The 16,945-nt window shown below is 41.5% G+C and overlaps 1 protein-coding gene across 4 annotated transcripts in view; it reads left to right on the forward strand.

Annotated features, from left to right (window-relative positions):
• The window catches only part of fndc3a (fibronectin type III domain containing 3A), a 249,305-nt gene that overhangs the window by 31,687 nt on the left and 200,673 nt on the right, over nt 1-16,945 (forward strand). The gene's annotated exons all lie outside the window — the stretch shown is intronic.

Below are 16,945 nucleotides of genomic sequence, written 5' to 3' on the forward strand. Positions count from 1 at the left end.
TCCTGCTCCTATTCAATAACTCACCCAAGCAGCTATTTCTAGCCTAAAAGTTGAATGTCAACATGACAGTTGATTGTTGTAGCAATGTCTGATCCAGTTTCTATCTACCATGCACAGGGATAACAAGAAACCTGGTACTGCTTCTCTTTCTCTCCGTCCCTCTCCCCCTACACCACCGCCGTGGCCCTCCCCGCCCATCCCCAGCCCCCGCCTCACCTAATGTCCACATGTGCACAGGTATATATTCAATTTCCCTTTTCTGGAAAAAAGAAAAACCTTCCCCTCTTTTGCTTCACATCCCATATATTACACACACTTCTTTTCAGGATGAGTAAACACTTGACCTTTTCCCAGTGTGCCTCTTTCAGATGCAAAAAAGAAGTGCGAGAGACTTGGACAGACTTTGCCTTTCATTGGTTTTCATTTTTCTTTCTTCATATTGATAATCAGTGCGTAGAGCTGAAAGCTTTTTCTACCACTCAGCACCCCAATGCAGAATCATAGAAACTTACAGCACAGAAGGTCATTCACCCTTTCATGTCCATGCTGGCTCTTTGAAAGAGTGGTGTTGCTTAGCCTCTCATCCCTGCTTTTTGTCTGTAACCCTTGTATGTTCCTTGTCCTCAAGTACCTGGCCAGCTGCCTTTTACTTTTCAAAAGTATGTCATTTGCAGTATACTATTCCATATTAGCCCTTCCAAAGTTTATCACTTCAAACATCTTTGCAAGAACTCCATCTGCCAACTTTCGGTCCACTTCGCCATCTTGCTTATGATCCTGAAGCCTATAACTATCCTTACCACTATTTACTTTTTCAAAATTCATTTATGGGATGTGGTGTTGCTGCCTAGGCCAACATTTATTGCCCATCCCTAATTGCCCTTGAGAAGGTAGCCTTGAACAGCTGCAGCCCCTGTGGCGTAGGTACACCCACAGTGCTGTTAGGGAGGGAGTGCCAGGATTTTGACCCAGCAACAGTGAAGGAATGGCGACATATTCCCAAATCAAGATGGTGAGTGGTTTGGAGGGGCACTTCCAGGTGGTGGTGTTCCCATGTATCTGCTGCCCTTGTCCTAGATGGTAGCGGTCATAGATTTGGAAGGTGCTGTTGAAGGAGCGTTGGTGAGTTTCTGCAATACATCTTGTAGATGGTATACACTGCTGCCACTGTTCGTTGGTGGTGGAGGGAGTGAATGTTTGTGGATGGGGTGCCAAACAAATGGGCTGCTTTGTCCTGGATGGTGTCAAGTTTCTTGAGTATTGTTGGAGCTACATTTATCTAGGCAAGTGGAGAGCATTCCATCACACTCCTGATCTGTGCTTTGTAGATGGTAAACAGACTTTGGGGAGTCAGGAGGTGAGTTACTTGCCGTAGGATTCCTAGCCTCTGACCTGCTGTTGTAGCCACACTATATGGCTCGTCCAGTTCAGTTTCTGGTCAATAGAACCCTACCAGGGTGTTGATAGTGGGGAATTTGTCAGTGGTAATGCCATTGAATGTCAAGGGGTGATGGTTAGACTCTCTCTTTTTGGAGATGTTCATTGCCTGGCACTAGTGTGGCACAAATGTTACTTTCTACTTGTCAGCCCAAGCCTGTCCAGGTTTTGGTGCATTTGGAGATGGACTGCTTCAGTACATGAGTCGTGAATGGTGCTGAACATTGTGCAATCACCAGTGAACATTCTCACTTCTGGCCCTATGATGGAAAGGTAATTGAAGCAGCTGAATATGTTGGGCCTAGTACACTACCCTGAGGAGCTCCTGCAGTGATGTTCTGGAGCTGAGATGATTGACCTCCAACAACCATGACCATCTTCCTTTGTGCTAGGTATCACTCCAACCTGCAGACAGTTTTCCCCTGATTCCCGTTGACCCCAGTTTTGCTACGGCTCCTTGATGCTCAGTCAAATGCTCCCTTGATGTCAAGTGCAGTCACTTTTCTCACCTCCGGAGTTCAGCTCTTTTGTCCATGTTTGAACCAAGGCTGTAATAAGGTCAGAAGCTGAGTGACCCTGGCAGAACCCAAACTGAGAGAAAGTGAGCATCTTATTGCTGAGTAAGTACTGCTTTTTGTGTGCAGGACATACTGGGGCAATTTCCCACATTGCTGGGTAGATGATAGTGTTGTAGCTGTACTGGAACAGCTTGGCTAGGGGTGTGGCAAGTTCTGGATCATAAGTCTTCAGTACTATTGCTAGAATATTGTCAGGACCCATAGCCTTTGCAGTATCTGGTGCCTTCAGCCGTTTCTTAATATCACGTGGAGTGAAGACTGGCATCTGTGATGCTGGGGACCTCCAGAGGAGGCTGAGATGGATTATCCACTCGGCACTTCAGGCTGAAGATTGTTGTGAATACTTCAGTCTTCTCCTTTACACTGATGTGCTGGGTTCCTCCATCATTGGGGATGGGGATATTTGTGGAGCTGCCGCCTCCAGTGAGTTGTTTAATTGTCCACCACCATTCATGACTGGACCACAGAGCTTAGATCTGCTCCGTTGGTTGTGGAATCCCTTAGCTTTGTCTTATCACTTGCTGCTTATGCTGTTTGGCATGCAAGTAGTCCTGTGTTGTCATTTCACCAGGTTGACACCTCATTTTTAGGTATGCCTGGTGCTGCTTCTGGCAAATTGCTTCCAATTTTGGCACAAGTCCCCAAATTTTAGTAAGGAGGACTTCGCAGTGTCGACAGGGCTGGGTTTGCTATTATTGCTTCCGGTGCCTAGGTCAATGGCAGGTGGATCATCCGGTTTAATTCCTCTTTTTTGACTTTTTAGCGGTTTGATACAGCTGAGTCAACCGCATCACTGCAGATTTGGAGTCACACGTAGGCTAGACCAGGCGAGGACGGCAAATTTCCCTTCCTAAGGGACACTAATGAATCAGATGTGTGTTCACGACAACCAACAATGGTTTCGTGGTCATCATTAGACTTTTAATTCCAGATTTTAATTGAATTCAAATTCCACCATCTGCCGTGGTGGGCTTCAAACCCCGGTCCCCAGCACATTACCCTAGGTCTCTGGATTACTAGTGCAGTGACAATGCCACATGCTACTGCCTTCCTCCCTACTTTGCGAAGTTTTGTATCTTCTGCAAACTTTATTATACTGCTCCCTAATTCTGATGAGTCATTCGTAAAAATTGAAAAGAGAAGTGGACCTAAAACTGACCTTGGGGAACACTACTGCATTCTGAAAAAACATAGGAACAGAAGTAAGCCATTCAGCTCCTTGAGCCTGCTTCAGCATTCAATACAATCATGGTTGATCATCACTTCAATGTCTTTTTCCCCACACTATCCCCATATCCCTTTATGTCATTGGCATTTGGAAAGCTGTCAATCTCTGCTTTTAAATATACTCGACTGCGGTAGAGAATTCCAAAGATTCACAACCCTCTGATTAAAAAAAAGATTCTCCTCATTTCGGTCCTAAGTGGTTTCCCCTCCTTATTTTGAAATTCTGTCCCCTGGCTCTGGACTCCTGAACTAGGGAAAACATCTTACCTGCATCCCTGTCTATTCCTTTAAGTATTTTGTAGGTCTTAATGTGATGGACTCTCATTCTTTGAAACTCTAGAGAATTTAGGCCCAGTTTCCACAATCTCTCTTTATTGGTCAGTTCCGCCATCCCAGGAACAAGTCTGGTGAACCTTAGTTGCTCCCTCTTTGGCAATACAATTGAAGCAGGACTTTGCTACTCCTGTACTAAAAACCTCTTGCAATAAAGGCTAACAAACCATTAGCCTTCCTAATTGCTTGCTGCACCTGCATGTTAGCCTTCAGTGATTTGTTGACAACACCGAGGTCCCTTTCTACAGCTACACTTTCTAATCTCTTGTCATTTAAATACTCTGCACATCTGTTCTTCCTACCAAAGTGGATAACCTTACATTTTCCCACATTATATTCCATCTGTCATGATCTTGCCTACTCACCAAGTTTGTCTAAATCGTCTTGAAGCCATTTTGCATCTTTCTTACAACACACATTCCTGCCACCTTTGTGTCATCCGCAAACTTGGAAATATTACACTTGGTCCCCACCCCCAAATCGTGATATATGTTGTGAACAGCTTGGGCCCAAGCACTGATCCTTGTGGTACTCCAATGGTCATAATGCGAGAAAGACCCGTTTATTCCTACTGTTTCCTGCCTGCTAACTAATCCTTAATCAATGCCAGTATGTTACCTGCTATCCCATGTGCTTTAATTTTGCTAACCAACTGCCAGTGAAGGACTTTATCAAAAGCCTTCTGAAAATCCAAGTACACTATATCCATCGATTCTCCTTTTAGCAATTCTGTTAGTAACCTCCATATCCTTTCTGCCACTTTCCCCTTAATTCAATGGGCTTCCACCTTCTTAAGCTTTACTGCATTACCTTGATTAACCTTCTCCATTACCTCAACGAAGAATTTAACTAAGTTGGTCAGACATTGTTTTAATAACCCATGTCTTTCCAAATAAAAGTTTTTGTCCCCAATGATGGTTTCCAATAATTTCCCTGCCACAGATGCTAAGCTGACTGGCCTATAATTTACTGGTTTAGCTCCCTCCTTTCTTGAATAGTGAATTAGCAACTCTTCAGTCCTCTAGCATTATTCCTGTATATAATGAAGTTTTTAAAAATGTGAACAATGCCTGATATTTCTATTTCTAATATATGTCACTATGCAGTTTTGCCTTTAGTTCTATGAAATTAGTGTTAAATTTCCAATTTACTAAAAGATGTTTGCAGTACAGTAGGGCTATAATGCATGCAATACAGTTCTGTGAAAGCAGAAATCAAATGATGGGCTCTGCTTTGATGCGACTGTTTGAAGCTGGAGTTTGTAGATTGCACTGAAGATGGTTCCAAGTTGAATGAGGTACTTGGTGAATTGAATAAATTATATATTTTGCTGCTTATGCCAGATTGAGTTTTATTTTAATTTTACATAGAATATCCTATTTGTAACATTTCAGTACATGTGGGGTTGTTAATGCTGTGGGCTGCTTAAAATAAAAACATCTTTCAATTTTAAACTTGCATTGAGGATAGCAATATTTTTATTAATTTAACAATTAATTCTTAATGTACAAATAGATATAAAGTGAGTACAGAATATTATGCAGCTGTTACTTTATCCAGTAAAGCAGTAATGATGCTCCAGCTGCTTCTGACTAATATAATCGCATCCTTGGTTTAGCTAACAACCTGACTTGTTTCACTTGTCCACAAACGTTCCAGCTTCAGGTCTGTTCTACAGTCCTGTTCATAGTAAGTATGGGAATCATTTTCAATGGTGATAGAGATTGTCAGACTTTAACCTAGTTGTTATGACTTGATTCAGAGCTTTAATTCCTAAAGCTTGAATCTAACTTTAAGCCAACTAAATTAGAAAGCTAGGTTTAGGCACTTGATTTATGAGACCTCAAACAAGAGTTCATTCAGCAGCTAGACAGTAACCTTTGTGCAAGCCTTCAGCCATTGCAAGTTGAAGAGGTTGCCACCTAAGTCGAATGTGTACTCCTGTGTCAAGATTTTTGAATGTGCACTGGAGCATGGCTGTGAAGTGTATGGCAAACTGCTGGAGCCAATGCAAAAGCTTGCTTGGTGCCACTGGTGACTGGAAAGGCGTCCAATGACGTACCACTTTGCATCACTCTAGCCATCATGAAATGAGCAAATTACACTGATTATCTTTTCAGGTCAGCTATATTTGTATTGAGTCTTCACAGTTTGCTGTATCAAAAGCCTTCGTCAGGCCAGTGAACTCCATTTTATTCTTTATTCTATTCACGGGACTATTCTTGAATTTGACGTGCTACAAAAATTATCCACTGTTCCCCATCCTGCACGAAAGCCACACTGATTCTGGGTACACAGAGCCAATGAGGTGGGTAATAATCTGATTAAGAGTAACCATTGCAAAAATAGCAGTAATATCTCACGATGATTGTCATGGATGGATTTTTTCCCCTTTCCATTCATAGAGATGAGTTATAGAGGCGTCCTTGTAGTCTTAGGGCACAATGCCCCGATTCCAGATTAGGCAGGAGAAACTAATGACTAGTGAATCATGTGAGTCCCTCCATTCTTGAGGCAGGATGCCATCAGCTCCCTGCAACTTGTCCATAGAATATGGCTTTATGGCCTCTCGGACTTCCATTTGCGAAGAATCGACAGCAAGCTCTTCCAGAGTGTGGTGCTGTGGAAGTCACTCAATGGTATTGTACACTAGGGATTGATGGTTTGGGAGATTACCAAAATGCTCTGCCCAACAAGAGAGAATCTCATGCCTATTTGTTAGGAGCTGATTGCCACCTGCTGAGAGGATGGGTGTTAACCATTGCTTTTAGGGTCATAGGCTGATCACAGACCTTCATGTAGAGCCTTCAGGTAATTTTTTTTATCAGCAGCTGCTTTAAGCTTGTCAGCTTTGTTATTCCATCATCGGTTCTTCATCTCTTAATTTGGCCTGCAGCATGTGTTTTGCATGGTGGTATCTGGCATCCCTTGCTGGGTATTTCTTGTCAGATATATGAGGTCTATGAATGTTGTGCACTTCATCTAGAAGCTTGCCTGAGTTTTGGCGGTTGTTGTCATCAAACCAGTCTTGGTGCTGATGTTTAACAAATCCTAGAACCTTGGATGCCATGCTGTAAGTAACATCCTTTAACTTTTCAAAGAATCTCCATTGACAACATTGTCCTCCAGGATATCAATAATTCCTGTGGCTAGTTTGTGTACTCAAACACAAATCAGCCTTTTGCATCAGCTTAGTATTAAAGATCATATAATCCAGGCTGAGAGACAGTAGAAGTTATTGTATGGTTCTGTGAAGCTCTGGTTAGACTGCATCTGGAGAACTGCATTCACTTGCTAATTCTCACCAGCTATTACTCCTAGGTTTTAAAATCTGTTTATGTTTTATGTTTCCCTGACAGTTTGTGCAGAGTTCAGTTCTGGGCATTTACTAGAATGATACTGGGGGTAAAAGGGATAAACAGGTTGTATAGACTAGGCTTGTGTTCCCCTTGCATATGGAAATTAAGGACTGATGTAATTGAGCTGTATGAGATGGTTAAAGGATTTTACAGGATAGAGAGGGAAAATTAGAGCTAGGCCATTCAGGTGTGATGTTAGGAAGGACGACTTCACACAGTAGGCAGTGGAAATCTGGAAGACCCTCCTGCAAAACTTTGAGGCTTGATCAATTGAAAATTTCAAACAGATCAATAGATTTTTTTTATCTAAGGGTATTAATGGTTAAAGAACCAAGGTGGGCAAATAGGGTTATAATATATTATTAGCCATGATTGATTGAATGTTGGAACAGGCTCTCGAGGCTGAATGCTTTACTGTTATACTCCAGAAAGCTGGTTGGTGATGGATGAAACTGGGGCCAATCTCTACATTTATTTAGTGTTACATATTACAAGCATGCATCTTCTAACCCAGCAGCCATAGTTTTGTTCTGTGTTTATTTATAACTCTTTCTTGAGTCAAACAATTAAACTAAATTAACAAAATTGGGATAAATCAGACACAGCCCCTAATTCAGGTCAGCTATAAAACCAAGAACAAAGTTTAAAGGAAACTTACAAACTTTAAACCAAAATGTGATTAAAGGGGTCGATAAAGCACCCCAGTCATAGGCACACAAGTGAATTCCCAGTTAATGCCCACCACCTGCATTCAATTAAACACAATTAACGTAAAACTAACATCTACTCCTGTTCCTATGTTTCTGGTAGCACTTGCTTTTCACTTCCATCTTCTATGCGTCTCTGTAGGAGCAAAGGCTAGCAAAAGACTCTGTGGGCCTCACATATCATGGAAAAAGCTTTTCATAAAGTTTTTGTTACCTCTAGACTTGACTACTACAACACACTCCTGACTAGCCTGCCCTGCTCTCCATAAACTTGAGGTCATCCAAAACTCTGCAAGTTTCCTAACTGGCACCAAACCCTATTCATCCAAGCTGACCTATGTTGGCTCCCAGTTAAGTAACACCTTGATTTCACAACCCTCATGTCTCCTGTTTTCAAATTCCTCCATAGCCTTCCTCCCTATCTCTTTAATCTTCTCAGCCCCACAACCCTCGAATCTTCTTAGCCCCACAACCCTCTAAGAAACTGGTGCTGCTCAAATCCTAGCCTTTTGAGCATCCCCAATTTTAATTACTGCACCATTGGTGGCTGTGCCTTCTGCTTCCCAGGTCCTACACTCCAGAATTCCCTCCCTAAACCTCTTTGTCTCTCTACCTCAGTTTTCCTCGTTTAAGATACTCCTTAAAACTTACCTTGTTGATCCACTTTTTGTCATCTAGTCTAATATCTCTCTAGTTTGTATTAAATTTTGTTTTAGAATGCTGCTGTGAAGCACCTTGAATGTTTTATTATGTGCTATATAAATACAAGTTGTTGTTGCAAAGGATACATAGTTCAAGTTATTTAAAGTACTGCAGGGAGTACAATGCTTTTTAATTTATTATTTTGAAAAGAATGGCGAATAACCTCATTTTATAATTTAGCTAAATCTGTTTATTTTGATTTTTCTTCTGTTGATCTTGCTTCATAAAATTTATACTGCGTCTTATCAGAGTGGAATTACGTGGGAGAATGAGCTACTATTTCCAATGATTGATGATGGAAAAAGAGTGCATTATTCATCCTGCAATCTCCTGTCTGTGAATATTTGGTGCATAAGACCATACTTCAGTTGCTAGGAAGTCTGGGCTTGCCTATGGAAGCAGATTTTTGCAATGAGACATGAAGAAAAAATATCTGGAGCAGGCAATAATTTTAACAAGTTGGATAAGGAAAATACTTTCTCTGTTACACTTTCTGCCAGGTTTATTTAGAGGTTAACCATAACTCAGGATGCATTGGGAGTTTCACCAATCCAACTTTGTTATTTAACAAGACTGCTTTATTATTTGGGAGTATCTTCTGAAAGGATTAATCTGAGAAACCATTCAGAATTTACCAAATTGAGAAGTGTTTGTTTAGGTAAATTTGTTCCATGCCATGAGGACATTCCACTTTTCAAAACTTTTTAACTAACTGAATCTGTCTCATACAATTTTGTGTGGAGAATTAGCTAGGTGTTACATTTCAAAGGTGATGTAAATTTCCAATGCTCTAAAGGAGAGCAGTGGTATTTAGTTTGTTCATTTTGTTACAAACAGGAGAGAGACAAATTGAATTTCTTTATCCTCTCCCCATCTGTCCATAAGCAGAGGTGTTTTTGAATTATATTTAAAGAAGGCTGTGGTGTGTTTCCACAAACCCTCAGTTCGTGTGGTCTAATTTTCTGGGTAACATGCAGCAAACTCTCTTTATGATTAACTCAGGTTCACACTGAAGCCCAGGGTGTGGGTGGATGGGATGGGGGGGATCATTCGCATGCGTGCACTACACACCACACACATATGCAGTAAGGTGAGATAGAAGGCGAGGTAAAAGAACTACAAATTAATATTAATTCATGTGATTTCCAGAGTCTGAGAAGTCAAAGTCCAGAGGGTGTTTCCTTTGTGACAGAGTTCAGTCCAGATGAGTTCCTGGTTGGACACAGCAACATGAAACCCTTGAAACAAATGACAATGCAACACAATGGGATTTCTGTGCTTAGACTGCTTGGCAGGCCAGAGACTTTTAAAATCAAACAGGCTTCGAGGAGCTGAGACACGGTGACCAGCTGCTTGGTCAGCTGGGGGTCCTGCTGTATGTCTGTTCGATTAGTTGGTAATTCAGCGGATGAGGGTTTCTTAGTTCTCAAAGGAATGTAGAGATTTCAAAATGTCATGCAACCTTCTTCACAATGATTTCAGAAGGGATGTTTATCTAGTACCTGGGACTTGCTTTATTTTCAGGACTGTTAATGTCCCAACCATTAGCTTTTGAAAGAGTCACCATCCATGTTGAGAATCTTGTGTCGGAAAGCCATTATCTGAGCAGGCCCTCTGATTCTGCTAGAGGGGTAAGCTTATAGAAGTTTACAGCAAAGGGGGAGGCCACTTGGCCCATCGTGTCTGTGCTGGTCAACAAAGATCTGTCTACACTAATCCCAATATCCAGCACTTGGCCCATAGCCCTGGAGGCTATGGCAACACAAGTGAATATCTAAATACTTCTTAAATGTTATGAGAGTTTTTGACTCAACCACTCATTCAGGCAGTGAGTTCCACACTCCCTCCACCCTCTGGGTGAAAAAATTTCTCCTCCATTCCTCTCCTAGCCTTCTACCTCTTACCTTAGATATATGTCCCCTGTTTATTGACCCCTCTACTAATTGAAAAAGTGCCTCCCTATCCACCCTATTTATGCCCCTCATAATTTTATATACCTCTATCGGGTCCCCTCTCAGCCTTCGCTGCTTCAAGGCAAACAACCCCAGCCTATCCAATCTTTTCTCATAGCTCAGACCCTCCAGCCCAGGCAGTATCCTGTTAAAATTCCTCTGTGTCCTCTCCAGTGCAGTCACATTCTTCCTATAATGTGGTGACCAGAATTGCATACAGTACTCCAGTTGTGGCCTAACCAGCGTTTCATACAGTTCCAGCATAACTTCCCTGCACTTGTATTCTATGCCTCATCTAATAAGGGCAAGTATCCTACGTGCCTTCTTAACCACCTTATCTACCTACCCTGCTACCTTCAGAGATCTATGGAAATGCACACCAAGGTCCCTCTGATCTTCAGTACTTTCCAGGGTCTTACCATTAATAATGTAACTCTGCCTTGTTAGCCCTCCCCAAGTGCATTACCTCTCGCTTTTCCAGGTTGAATTCCATTTGCCACTGCTCTGTCCACCTGACCAGTCCATTGAAATCCTCCTGCAGTTTATGGCTATCCTCCTCACTACTTACCACCCTACCAATTTTCGTGTCATCCGCAAGCTTCCTGATCATACCCCCTACGTTTATATCCAGATCATTTATTTACACCACAAACAGTAAGGGTCTCAGCACCGAGCCCTGTGGAATCCCACTGGAAACAGACTTCCAGTCACAGAAACATCCCTCTACCATCACCCTCTGCTTCCTGCCTCTCAACCAATTTTGGATCCGACATGCCACTTTGCCCTGGATCCCATGGGCTCTTACTTTCTTGACCAGTCTACCATGAGGGACCTTATCAAAAGGCTTGCTAAAGTCCATGTAGACCACATCAACTGCATTACCCTCATCAACACTCCTGGTTACCTCCTCAAAAAAAATTTGATCAAATTTATCAAACACAACCTTCCCTTAAAAAATCCATGCTGACTAACCCTGATATGTCTCTCCAAGTGCAGATATATTCTGTCCCTCAGAATTCTTTCTAGTAACTTCCCCACCACTGCCGTTAGACTGACTGGCCTGTAATTCCCTGGTCTATCCCTTTTTTAATAATGTTAGCAGTCCTCTGGCACCTCACCTGTGGCCAGAGAAGATTTGAAAATTACTGCCAGGGCCCTGATATCTCTTCCCTTGCCTCCCTTAATAGCCTGGGATACATCTCATCCGGGCCTGCAGATTTATCCACTTTTAAGGCTGCTAAGCCTGCTAATATCTTCTCTGTCTCTGTTGCTGTGGGAGGGGGTTGAGGTGTAGGGGGTGATGGAGAAGTGGACCAGGGTGTCCTCAACCCCCTCCCATGGCACCTTCCCATGCAACCGCAGAAGGTGCAACACCTGCCCCTTTACTTCCCCCCTCCTCACCATCCAAGGGCCCAAACACTCCTTTCAAGTGAAGCAGCACTTCACTTGCACTTCTCTCAATGTAGTCTACTGCATTCGCTGCTCCCAATGCAGTCTCCTCTACATTGGAGAGACCAAACGCAGACTGGGTGACCGCTTTGCGGAACACCTTCAGTCTGTTCGCAAGCATGACCCAGACCTCCCTGTCGCTTGCCATTTCAACACACTGCCCTGTTCTCATGCCCACATGTCCGTCCTTGGCCTGCTGCATTGTTCCAGGGAAGCTCAACACAAACTGGAGGAACAGCACCTCATCTTCCGACTAGGCACTTTACAGCCTTCCGGACTTAATATTGAGTTCAACAATTTCAGATCATGAACACTCTCCTCCATCCCCACCCCTTTTCTGATCCCCCCCTTTTCCAATAATTTATAATTTTTTTTTACAACTATATTTTTTCTCTTCCCTGCCATTTTAAAACTTATTTCGATCTATTGTTTCATCTCCACCTTTTAGCCCATTTCGATCCCTTCCCCCCACCCCACCTATACTAGGGTCATCTGCCACTAGCTTGCTTCCCTTAATGTCCCCATTAGCACATCCTTTCGATAATATCACCACTGTCAACACCCGTTTGTCCTTTTGTCTATGACATCTTTGGCAGTCTCTTCTTGGCCTCCACCTATCACTGGCCCCTAATCGAGCTCTCCTGTCCCACCCCCTTTTACCAATTTATATTTCATCTCATTTCTATGTCTTAGTTCTGATGAAGAGTCACACGGACTTGAAATGTCAACTGTATCCCTCTCTGCAGATGCTGTCAGACCTGCTGAGTTTTTCCAGGTATTTTTGTTTTTGTTTAAGATAATTGAGGTTATTGTGCTTTGAAAACTATGTTTATGAAAAATTGGATAATGAAGACCAGCCTGATGACTAAGATAGGTAAAGCTTTTAGGAATAAAGTAGCCTTTGCTTAAAGTTGCCTTCTGCTGAAGATACTAAGAGCCAGTTTATAAAACAAAAAGTTAGAAGGCAAAAGATTCCAGTCGAAAAGCAGAATACTGTTGATGCTGGAAATCTGAAATAAAAACACAAAAAGCTGGTGGCATGGACAATTTTAAGGTGTTACCTTTTGCTGCCTGTGATCATTTATATACATGTGTGTATTTCTTATCCTTGGAGTGAATGAGTCAATTTTAAATAATGCAGCAGCAAACCTTTTGTGTTTTTTAAAAATAAAAGATTAGTTTATTTTTCGCACCTTTGCCCTGGAGATTACTAAAGGAAACTATGTCTCACTCACTCTCTCTCTGACTCACTCGCACAAAAAAATCTAGGTACAGATGAAGGTAAAACAATACTTATAAAAATGGAAGGGATCTCAATCTCTGTTTCAATACAGGCCTGTTAGTTTGTAGTCGTGTTTTATGTTGTCTGGAGCGAAGGCTTTGAAATTGTAGAGATGTCTCAGCGGTTCCGATGTTGCTGTAGTTGATCGCAGGAGGTTTTTCTCAGGTAAGCTTGAAGATGGAACCAGGTAGGGAAGAGAGAGGAAGTTCTTTATTTCTCTTTGAGGGAACTGCGATGTGGCCCTTTTTTTAAGCTTGGTTGATAATGACAGTTCAATGGCTGTGCTTGTTGGCCTCTCATTCCGTGTGTGATGAAGTTTGATAATGGAGTTCTGTCTGCTTGTAATAGTTGGCTATGTTTTAAAAGGAGTAAAGATGGCCACTGTATCATGTGTTGCTAACAAATGCAAAATCATCTTCCATATAAGGTTTTATGATCATTTTAATTAGTCTGAATCTTCCTCCCACATGGTGTGGTTGGTTTTCACACCTTAAAGTTTTTTTTCAGTCAGCATCTTTGTGTGGGAAGGGAAATCATCAAAGTCAAAGACGTCTAGTTACATTTGTTGAGCACTCATTGAATTCCAAATGGCTTTCCTGTCTGAGAATGCATCCTTTTGTCTCCTCGTGCGATAAAAGCAAATGATTCAAATCCACAAGAGATCATGTGACCTCAGAGTCCATTTTGAATTGGTCCATTTTTAAAAATGTAACCTTTAAAAAAACAGTTTTCATGATTTATAATACTGTCATGACACACTGCCATGACACTGGAAATATTCAGGTCAGGCAGCAACCTGTGGAGAGGGAAACAGAGTTAATGTTTCAGGTTGATGACCTTTCATCAGAAGTAGGAAAAGTTAGAGATGTAATAGGTTTTGAGCAAATGGTGGGTGTGACAAGGACAAGGGTGGAAGAGAGGAGAGATTGAATGACAGAAGAGTTAATCTTATAGGGCCAAAGGGAACGGTGAAGAAACAAAAGATGTGCCTTGTGCAAGTATAAGACCATAGGACATGGGAAGCAATAGTAAGCCATTCGGCCCATCGAATCCGCTCCGCCATTCAATGAGATCATGGCTGATCTGATAATCCTCAACTCCACTTTCCTGTCTTTTTCCCATAACCCTTGATTCCCTTTCTGATTAAAAATCTGTCTATCTCAGCCTTGAATATACTTAATGACCCAACATCTACAGCCCTCTACGGTAAAGAATTCCACAGATTGACTACCCTCTGAGAGAAGAAATTCCTCCTCATCTCTGTTTTAAATGGGCAACCCCTTACTCTGAGATTATGCCCTCAGGTTCTAGACTCTCCCACAAGGGGAAACAACCTCTCAGCATCTACCCTGTACAGCCTCCCTAGAATCTTACATGTTTCAATAAGGTCGCCTCTCATTCTTCTAAACTCCAATAAGTACAGGCCCACCCTACTCAACCTCTCTCCATAGGAAAATCCCTCCATACCCGGGATCAACCGAGTGAACCTTCTCTGGACTGCATCCAATGCCAGTATATTTCCCCTTAGATAGGGGGACCAAAATTGTTCACAGTATTCTGGGTGCGGTCTAACTAGTGCCTTGTATAGTTTTAGCAAAACTTCCCTATTTTTATACTCCATTCCCTTGAAATTAAGGCCAACATTTCATTTGCCTTCCCTATTACCTGTTGAATTTGTATGTTAGCTTTTTGGAATTCACGCACAAGGACTGCCAAATGCCTCTGTCCGCAGCCTTCTGCAGTCTTTCTCCATTTAAATAATATTCAGCTCCTCTATTCTTCCTGCCAAAGTGCACAACCTCACATTTTCCTACATTATATTTCATCTGCCAAGTTTTTTCCCACTCACTTAACCTGTCTGTATCTCTCAGTAGACTCCTTGTGTCATCCTCATTACTTGCCTTCCCACCTATTTTTGTCTCATTTGCAAACTTGGCGATTTTACATTCACTTCCTTCATCTAAGTCATTAATATATATTGTAAATAATTGAGACCCCAGCACTGATCCCTGTGGCACTCCACCAGTTACAGGTTGCCATCCTGAAAATGCTCCCCTCATCCTAACTCTGTCTTCTATTAGTTAGCCAATCCTCTATCCATACTAATATACTACCCCAAACACCATGGGCTCTTATCTTATTAAGTAGCCTTATGTGCAGTACTTTATCGAACCCCTTTTGGAAATCCAAATAAATTACGTCTACCTTTATCCATCCTGCTTCTTACCTCCTCAAAAAATTCTAATAAATTTGTTAGGTATGATTTTCTCTTCCTGAAGACATGCTGACTCTGCTTGATTAGATTATGTATTTCTAAATGCTCTGCTATTACATGATTTATAATAGACTCCAACATTTTCCCAATTATAGATGTTAAGCTAACTGGCCTATAGTTACCTGTTTTTTGTCTCCCTTCCTTTTTGAATAAGGGTGTTATGTTGGCCGTGGTCGTTCTCCATTGCTCTGGGATTTTTCCAAAATCTAAGGATTCTTGGAAGATTACTACCAGTGCATCCCCTATCTCTGTAGCTATTTCCTGTAATATCCTAGGATGAAACCCATCAGGTCCAGGGAACTTATCGGCCTTTAGCCCCATTAGTTTCCCTTGTACTTTTTCTATAGTGATAGCTAATTTCTTTATTTCCTCCCCCGCCCCTCGATTATTTAGGATTTTTGAAATGCTATTACTATCTTCTACTGTGAAGACTGAAGCAAAGTATTTATTCAACTCCTCTGCCATTTCCTGATTCCCCATTATTATTTCCCCAGCCTCATTCTCTACGGGGCCTATATTCACTTTGGCCTCTCTTTCCTTTTTATATATTTAAAGAAACTCTTACTGTCTGTTTTTATAATACTTGCTAGTTTATCCTCAAAGTTTATTTTCTCCCTCTATTATTTGTTAGTCATCTTTTGTTGGTTTTTAAAACTTTCCCAGTCCCTTGGTTTACCACTAATCTCTGCCACATTGTATGTTTTTTCTTTCAATTTGATACTGTTCTTAACTTCTTGGTTAACCATGGTTGGTTTATTCCCTTCCTTGAATCCTTCTTCCTCATCTTTGTTGAAGTATGAACTATTTTCTTAAACATCTGCTATTGTTCATCAACCATATTTTCTGCTAAACTGCTTTCCCAGTCCACTCCAACCAACTCTGCCCCCATTTCATTGTAATTACCCTTATTTAAGTTTAGCACAGTTGCTTCTGATCCAAATTTCTCACTCTCAAACTGAATGCTAAATTCTACCATATTATGGTTACTGTTTCGTAGGGCATCCTTTACTCTGAGATCATTTATTAAACCTGCCTCATTATACATTACCAGGTCTAAAATATCCTGATCACTGGTTAGATTCACAAGATATTGTTCTAAGAAACTGCCCCAAATACACTCTATGAATTCTTGCTCATGTCTACCTCTGTCAATTTGATTTTCCCAATCTACATGAAGATTAAAGTAATCCATGATTAATGTACTGCCTTTTTTACATGCCCTCATTATCTCCTGATTTATTCTCTGTTCTACAGTATAGCTACTGTCAGGGGCCCTATAGACTATTCCCATCAGTGTCGTCTACCCCTTGTTATTTCTTACCTCCACCTGTATAGATTCTACATCTTCCGATCTAAGATACTTTCTTGTTATCATACTTCTTCCATCTCGTGCTAATGAAGCTACCCTACCACCCTTTCCTTCCTGCCTGTCCTTTTGAAAAGCCACATGAATATTTAGTTCCCAGCTTTGATCTCTTTGTAACCACATCTCTGTAATGGCTATAAGATCATACCTGTTAACCTCTATTTGCGCTGTTAATTAATTTATTTTGTTCCGAATACTACATGCATTTAAGTAAAGAGCCATTAATTTTGCCTTTTTACCATTTTTTCCCCCTTTTGACCCTATTTGCTGCTTTTTTT

The sequence above is a fragment of the Carcharodon carcharias genome, chromosome 18 (genome assembly GCF_017639515.1).
Source record: "Carcharodon carcharias isolate sCarCar2 chromosome 18, sCarCar2.pri, whole genome shotgun sequence".
NCBI classification, from domain to species: Eukaryota; Metazoa; Chordata; class Chondrichthyes; order Lamniformes; family Lamnidae; genus Carcharodon; species Carcharodon carcharias.